The following is a 7,596-nucleotide window of genomic DNA, read 5'->3' on the forward strand; positions in this document are numbered from 1 at the left end:
CCCCCCGGCAATGCCGTCCACACGCCTCCATCGACCGGGGCCCTCTGGGACGGTTTTATTTCTGTTGAAATCTGGCCCTGGTCTCCCTCTCCCCATCGTGGGCTTCCCTCTGTGAACATCCCTCGGCTGGTCTCAGCGTTTCAGGACATGCAGAGTACGTGGGGTTCTAAACAACTGGCCGCCCTAACGTGGATATGGTCATGGTGAATAGTTTAAATGAAGGGCTCGTTGCATTTTTCTCTAATTTGCCGTTGGTTGGCATACCGAAACGTGGTTAGACTAGAACAAATAGACAGTCACGTTGACTGATGTGGTGAGGAGTCCAGGGTCCAACTTGTAACTCTCCATTGGCACAAGGGTGAGCGTGGAGAAGACTGATGCTACAGCTGCTAGGATGTCTCCTGATCCTGAGCTCAGTTTGCGAAACACCTTTTACTCATGTGTGCCTGCCTGCATGCGTGTTTTTGCTCCTCTGACCAAGAAGTTACCTGGCTCCATCAGATACATTGAAATGCTAAGCGAGGAGAAAACTCATGCCAAATCCGTCCATGTGTAAAACAGGATTGTGGTCTTTTTGGCAGCAGCAGACCTCCACTGTATTAAACTCTCCCAAAAATATGAAAAAATAGCTTTCATGGCATAAGGGCAGGGAACTTTTCCCTGATGGTTTCTTGATTCTTGGAATGCTGAAGGTAAGCACCTTAGAGAGCTAGGAAGTGTGACTTTGCGTCTGGTGTTAAATAGCTCTCCATTAGCTTTTGTTTATCTAAGGGTTTGGAGAAGGACGGCAGCCAGCCATAGCCATCTGGAAGAACCATCTCACTGTTATGAGATTGGCAAGTTCTGTCATTCCTTCCTCCCCTGCCTTCCAGTACATGAGATTTGACATAAAATCTGAAGTCCTTCATGATGCACAAATGTAAAGGAATTGGCCGCCGATCCGTTGGGTGCTAAGCCTGCTGCATTCCAGCTCTTGCAGGATGTGAGCTCCTTTGCCTGAGCTGTTGAAGGCAGTACAAGGTGCTGACAGAGGACAACAGCTTCGTGTTAACTCCCTGCTCCAAGACTGAGTTGTGGTTTTAGCCCCACTACTTGAAAGAAGTTCCAACTCACAAGACATGTAATAGTGTTTGGACGTTAATATCCTCAAAGGCATTTTTTTTCTTTTCCATAACGGTATTGAAACCGTAGATGTAGATACGTTAACAGGCTGTGTCATGGTCTCTTGGGAAAATGCTCACTTCACTATGTGATGGATTGTGAAGTTTGTATTCACATAGTTGCACTTTGTTGGCAAGCAAGAGATACAGTTATTACTTGAGGTGGAGAACTAGTCAGCAGGACTAAATACAAAATGAAGTTCAGTGAAGTAGCCCATGTGTTACAGAGCAGACTCTACAAACCTTCAGGTAACTATTAGACATGTTGAGTAAGAAGGCCCTCGTTTGTTTAAAGAATAGCTCCCCAAACCAAAATTTCAAGACTGTGCTGTTGTTCAAGTCTTGTCAAGAAGAGACATAAACGGAGTTGGTCCACGTTGGTTTTAATTGTTGCTTTGACAACTAAACTGAGTTGTGCAAAACGTGGCATCAGTCTGTTCCTTTGTTCTTGATTTCTAACTCTGATGTAAAAGTGAATATCTGTGGCTGGGTTATGGATTTGAAAACATCGTCACATCTCAATACTCATCAGCACTGAGTTTGAGAAGACTCCTGTGGTGCCACCTTCTTCCTTCTCTGAAACTCCACCTTTGCGAAGTCCTTTGTCCTTATTGTCAGTTATTGCTATTGGTTTTGGAGAGAGGTCTCTGCCAGGAGAATTTCTTGTGTGTTTTCAAACCAGCTCTTGCTTAGGACCTGATTTATAGAGCAATGTTGCATTTTTACACAGAGGGGATTCCAATGATAAATGCTGACTGAGTTGGATGGGGCAGGCTCTGTAGAATGAGAGCTTCTGTGCAGTAAAGCTCAGTGGTGGTACGGGTTTGGTGGCCAGAGCCCACAAAGGTGCTGCTGAAGTAAAGTCTCCCCTTAGCATTGGCTCAAGAGAAGCCATTCTCTTCATTATTCCCTCTTACTTTTTGCAGCACTGACTCTTAGGACCAAATTTCATTACCTGTAATAATTTGAGGCTACTACTTCCACTTAATGTGCCTTTTTTTTTTTTTCTCTGCCAAAAGGAAAAGTATAATCACATTTGTTGCGAGGGGTGGTGTTGAGCAAGACTTGCTGTATTCTGATTTAATGACATTTGAAGTGTCAAGGAAGGCTGATATGCTCTCTCAGTAAGCAATGTCTGAAGTCTTGCACTCTAGGAAACATCCAGTCCTGAAACTGAATGGAACTGGCAAGTGAGTGAGGATTTGGCTGTAAGCAAGTGTGTATGTTTTTTCCCAGATTTTTCAAACTTGTAAGTATGGCTATAATAAATCAGCTTTCCTAAGGAACCTTTAAAATAACTGTTAACTTCTTGCCTCTGCCTGACAAGCTTGAGTGTAGTTAAACGTGAGAAATACTAAGAACAGAGACACGTTTACAGGCAGCAAGAACATGGTTAGGCATTGATAACACTGAGGGTGCAGCTCAGAGGTAGTCCTTGCTCTCTTTAGTTTGTGTGGATCGAGAGATACCTTTGCATCTAAATAATGCAAGCCGCAGTCAGCAACATGTGCCGATCACATTTGGAAATGGGAGAGAAGACAACACCCCTGTGTGATCATTGCATTGGTGATTTTGGTGCGGTGCAGAGGTGGTTTTTGCAATCTAGCACATTTTGATTCTGCTTGTGTCGCTAATCTCAAGCAGGCACAAAGATTTAAGGGCCACACTCTTTGCCAACCCAGGAAATGAGTCTAGTGCTATGACAATAAATGCCCTGTAAATCGCTTAGGGAGTATGCATATTTCACGAGTTGTGGCATCTACAGGTTGAGCTGGGATTGGGAATGACAATTAGCAGCCAGAACTGGAAGTGCGACCAGTTATGTTAACCTCCCAGTTCTGCTTTCCTAAATGTAAACATTTTTTTCTTGTAAAGAGCTCTTATAGCAGCATTTGTCTAGTGTATATAAAAAATGTCATTTTGGAATCAAAAAGTATTTTTTAATACTGCTTTTGGTTCATGTAGATTTCATTGGTGAGGAATCCCACAATATTTAGGCATAATGGCATAAATTTAAGACTATGCTCCGGACTAATTTTCAGTACTCTTCTAACATGGTTCCTCTGCCCTTTGATGTTTTTTAAGTAATATTTCCCTCTCCCTGCCCTCTTGGTAGAGGCATCTACTTCAGCTGGTTGGAGTGCTTTGCAGGAAATGGTACAAAACAACGGTTCAAAAGGATAAAGAGGTACTTGGAAGCGAGGAAAACTGGCAGTTTGTCTTCAGAAAGCAAGTCAGTGTGAGCAAAGGGAACTTTTTCATTCATGAAGAACATGGAGGATGGTGGCCATCTGCTTTTCAGTATCGTTCTTTTCCTTACTAGTCTTACAAAGAAATTAGCGCAGCTGTCTGCTGTGTTGGACCTCTGGGAGTACAAAGGCTGTGAGATGGGTGTGAGTTGCCTTTTTTCTGTATTGTTCTTCCCTAATGTGCTGGATCTGAGGCTGAGAGAAAAGGAGCGTTTCCTGCATGATGCCATTGGTACTCCCGGGAGCTCAGAAAAGCACAGGACATGCTTGGCATCTCCTGACCAGAGCGTTTTTCACATCAGAAGGGGCCATATGGTGTCTTGGCATCTCTAACCATTGCTTACAGTTAATTACCTGCTTTTGTTTCCATTTCTGCTCTCATGTTGGGGATTGAGTGTTATTGCTTTCTAACAATGTGGGCTATTGCCTGGGAAGAGGCACTTGTGCAGCCATGAAGATATTCCAATTTAAGCAGCTGTTCAGGGCCTCATAGTGGTAAAATAAAGGAGATGTTGTGTGTTTACCTTGCATTTACATCCAGGTGTAAAAAAATGCATGAGATCAAACACACTTTCTTGTGGTCTGCCTTTGTTGCTGAGTTTCATCATGTGCTACGGATATGCAGACACTTCCCTTAAAACCATCAGAGTTGCAAATGGGAGCGAATTGTGCAAGTATGCAGATTCCAGGCATTTGTATCTATTGCAAGAGCTGCTTTTCCCCCACTGTCCTCAGATGTATGCATGGCGATTTTCCCTTAGATCATACTTCCTGGGTGAAATGCTGAGTAGACAGTGACTAACTGTGATACTGTCTCCCTTTCCAGTTAGGACCCAGACGGAAAGAGTAGTTGGGATTATCGTTCTTTTTTAATAACCCAAACTGGTTTTCATTTTGTTTTTTTTCTTGCTGTAATTTATCATATCTGTCCAGCAATCTGTTTCAGTGTCTTAGCAGAGGAAAAGCAAAAGCTATCGTTCCTGGAAAAATGGCATCTTCATGGGCTTCTGGAGGGTGTCATCTGTTTGTTTTGACTCGAGGATTGCCACGCAAACTGAGGCAAAGATCCCTGGCAGATTAGGTGCTGAGTGTCAGCAGAGCAGCAGCACCCAAGTCTGCAGCCCAGGACTTGATTAAGCACTCAGAATTTGTAACCACCCAGGTGATTATCTTTAAAAAACAAAACAACAACAACAACAAAAAAAACTAAAACCAAACCATAAAAACAAACCTCTTGAAACCTGGCTCAGTAAGCCAGGCATGTTTGGCCTCTTGTATTGAAACTGATCTTGCGTGTGCTCCCAGCTTCTGTCTCTTCCCTGTGGTAGTTTGAACCTGCAGAGAGTCTGCATGAGCTTAAAGAGGAGATGGACACCTACCACTCTATTGAGGAGGATGCTGCAAATGGATATTTACACTGAGCCAAAAGTGTAGCATGAGTCTCTGGACTGAAACCCAGAGCTTTTTCCTTCTCTCTAGGAGATCAGTGACTTTAAACTACTATAAATTTAAGATGCAGGGTGATGGCATGGAAAGAGCAAGCTGTCAGCAAGCTGCTGTGAGTTGCTTTGGTGATGGTGATGTGTGATAGGAAACACAGCAAGGAGATGTGTGGTGCTCCAGGAAGTGTGCATAGGGAGTGTGGTATGTGTGAGGCAATGGTGATAAAGCATTTTGGCTAGAGTATGCTTTTTTTTTTTGGCCTTTATGAGGTAAGAGAGAACGCACTGTGTAAGTTAGTGACAAAATGTCTGAGCGGGGTAAAATGATGTGGGCAGGAGGCTGTCAGAGTACAGCAGAGAGGCTCTGTACGTTTGAGGCTGGCAGGGAGGAGTATGACTTCATCTAGTGGGTCAAAATATACTTCATAAATTATACTGTGGCACAGTTACTGCTTAGGCTCCTGATCACAGATAAGACTTGTTTCATGCACTTCCAAGTCTCAGACTACCCTTTCCTTGTTACAAAATCATATCGCTCCCTTAGCTTTTCCTGATTGTATTCTTGCAAAAGTTGTGGCTGGCATATGTTGCTGAATCTAGATGGGTCTCATGTCTTCTGTGAAAGGAGAGATGGGCTTCAGGCAATGGTATTTTGCACTGCTTTCAGACTATCAAAATGTGTTGTCATAAAGCTGTTAGCAAATGGTGAATACTGGAAGAGCTTGACCTCTCTGTAGGGATACGGTAGCAGCAAGAGGGGTGCATCTGTCGTTAAAAAAAAGTGCTTTCATTAGAAGCACATTTGCACTGTGATGTGATTAGGGTTGTGTCATTTTCCTTGTGAGGAAGAAAAATAACACTAACACCCTGCACATCCCACTGTATGCTTAGAAAAAGATCTTCCTACAAGTTATCTGGAGGTGAGGACAGGAAGTGAAGCTCTGTTTGTTTATGGTGCAAAGAGCATTTATGATGGGAGGATGAAAGTTGTGATCATCTGAATCCTATTTACGTTTCCCATCTTTTAAAATCTCAGTGGAAAGTACTCTGATTGCATCTGCTCTCTTCAGCCTCTTCCAGGAACTTTGCCACCAGCAGAGTTACTGAAAGACAGCTCCTGTTCCTGCTGTGTAGTCAGTAAGTCAGCCTTCCTGCCTTAAAATACGGCTTTCTTTTCTAGTAATTCCTCTCTAGTTGGTCTGGTGAATTGCATTTGAAGGCCAAAGGAAAGTGAGTTAGGAGAGAGGGATGGGTATGTTTTGTAATGCATCTCTCCCCTGAAAAATAAATATTATGATATATCTGAATCCTTTGGATTAGCGCTCACAAATGTACTTTGGACTTTACCTAAATTCTGTAATCATTCCAGACAAAGTCTTTATTGGGAATGGCTGGTATCTCTTTCTAATAATATTTTTTTTGTTCTAGATTCAGATGAAACTTGGTTTTATAGCAAGGAAGCACTAAAGAACCGGCACAGGTGTTCTTGCTAAAAGCCAAAAGTTAAGGTAGGAAGGGAAAAAAAAATCCTACCCACTGATGCTGTGTAGGATCTGAAAAATGTCTGCACTTTTCCTATCATTCAAAGAGAAAATTACATGTCTTTGAGGAGGGAGGAAATGTCTCCTTCCCCTCTCTGTCCCCCAGTGTGGATGTGACTAGGCAACCTACTACAGGGAACTATTTTTATTGCTCTTTCTCATCTTGCAATGCACAGCTCTCGTGGAGCGGGAAGCCTGGGAAGGGTCTGTTCCTGTCTCTCCCATTGTGGTGCCACTAAAATTCTCAGCACTCTAGACTAGCTCTGAAAAAGGATGTACAGGTAGTTCAGCTGCTAGGTCACTTAACCCCTATTTTCCCCATGGTCTGGGGAGCAAAGTGTTATTCATAACCATTTTGAACAGTAACCCTGTTTTGAAGTGACAAACCACACACAAGGACCGAGCTGTTTCCACAGCTGTTCATCAGAGGAAAGCAGATAACTTGTTGCTATCAGCATTACATGCTCTAAGAGCATAGGTTAGTGTGTTTTTCTTCACATTTTGTTGGTGTTTGTACAAAACCTTGTTTTATCCTGCCCATTAATAATAATAATAAAAAAAACCCCTAACGGTACCTGCAGAATTGCTCTGTGGAGTCTGGTTGCTTCTGTGAGAAACAAAAAATGCTAAAAGGCAAACCTCAAAATTTCTAATTTGAAGTAATCTAGATTTCTCGCAGAGGAGAGTTAGTCTGTTTGTCTTGCTCAAGTTTTAAGTGAGGGGCACGTGTTTTTGTGGTCATACATTGCAGCAACCTTTCACGTTGGTGAGCCTGCTGAAACTGCAGCTGCTGTAAGCTAGAAATCTGACACTTCAAAATCTCGGGTCTGCTTTGCTTCATGTAGGCCAGAGACCCGAGGACATCGATTGTTTGTGGCTTCCTGACGTAAAAGGTCAGTCTTAATGTGAGAGTGGTTAGCATCATCACCAGACGCAGCCAGAGGTTTCACAGCGTGTTTTTTCACAGGGAGGATTATTTGAGTGATTTAACAGCAGCAGCCTTTGACAGCAGCACTGGGCTCCTTTGCTGCTGCTGTGTGGTACTTGCAGCTGCTGTCAGGTCCAGAATGAAAAGTTGAAATTTCAGTGATCCTCGCAGTTTCTCTAACCTCTCCCCTTTCCCTTCTCTTAGATCTCCTTCCACCAGGAGTCTGCAATCTCCTCAACCCAGCCGCTATCTATGCTAACAACGAGATCAGCCTGG

Source organism: Haliaeetus leucocephalus, unplaced genomic scaffold (genome assembly GCF_000737465.1).
Source record: "Haliaeetus leucocephalus isolate CR32 unplaced genomic scaffold, Haliaeetus_leucocephalus-4.0 Scaffold148, whole genome shotgun sequence".
Taxonomy (NCBI): domain Eukaryota; kingdom Metazoa; phylum Chordata; class Aves; order Accipitriformes; family Accipitridae; genus Haliaeetus; species Haliaeetus leucocephalus.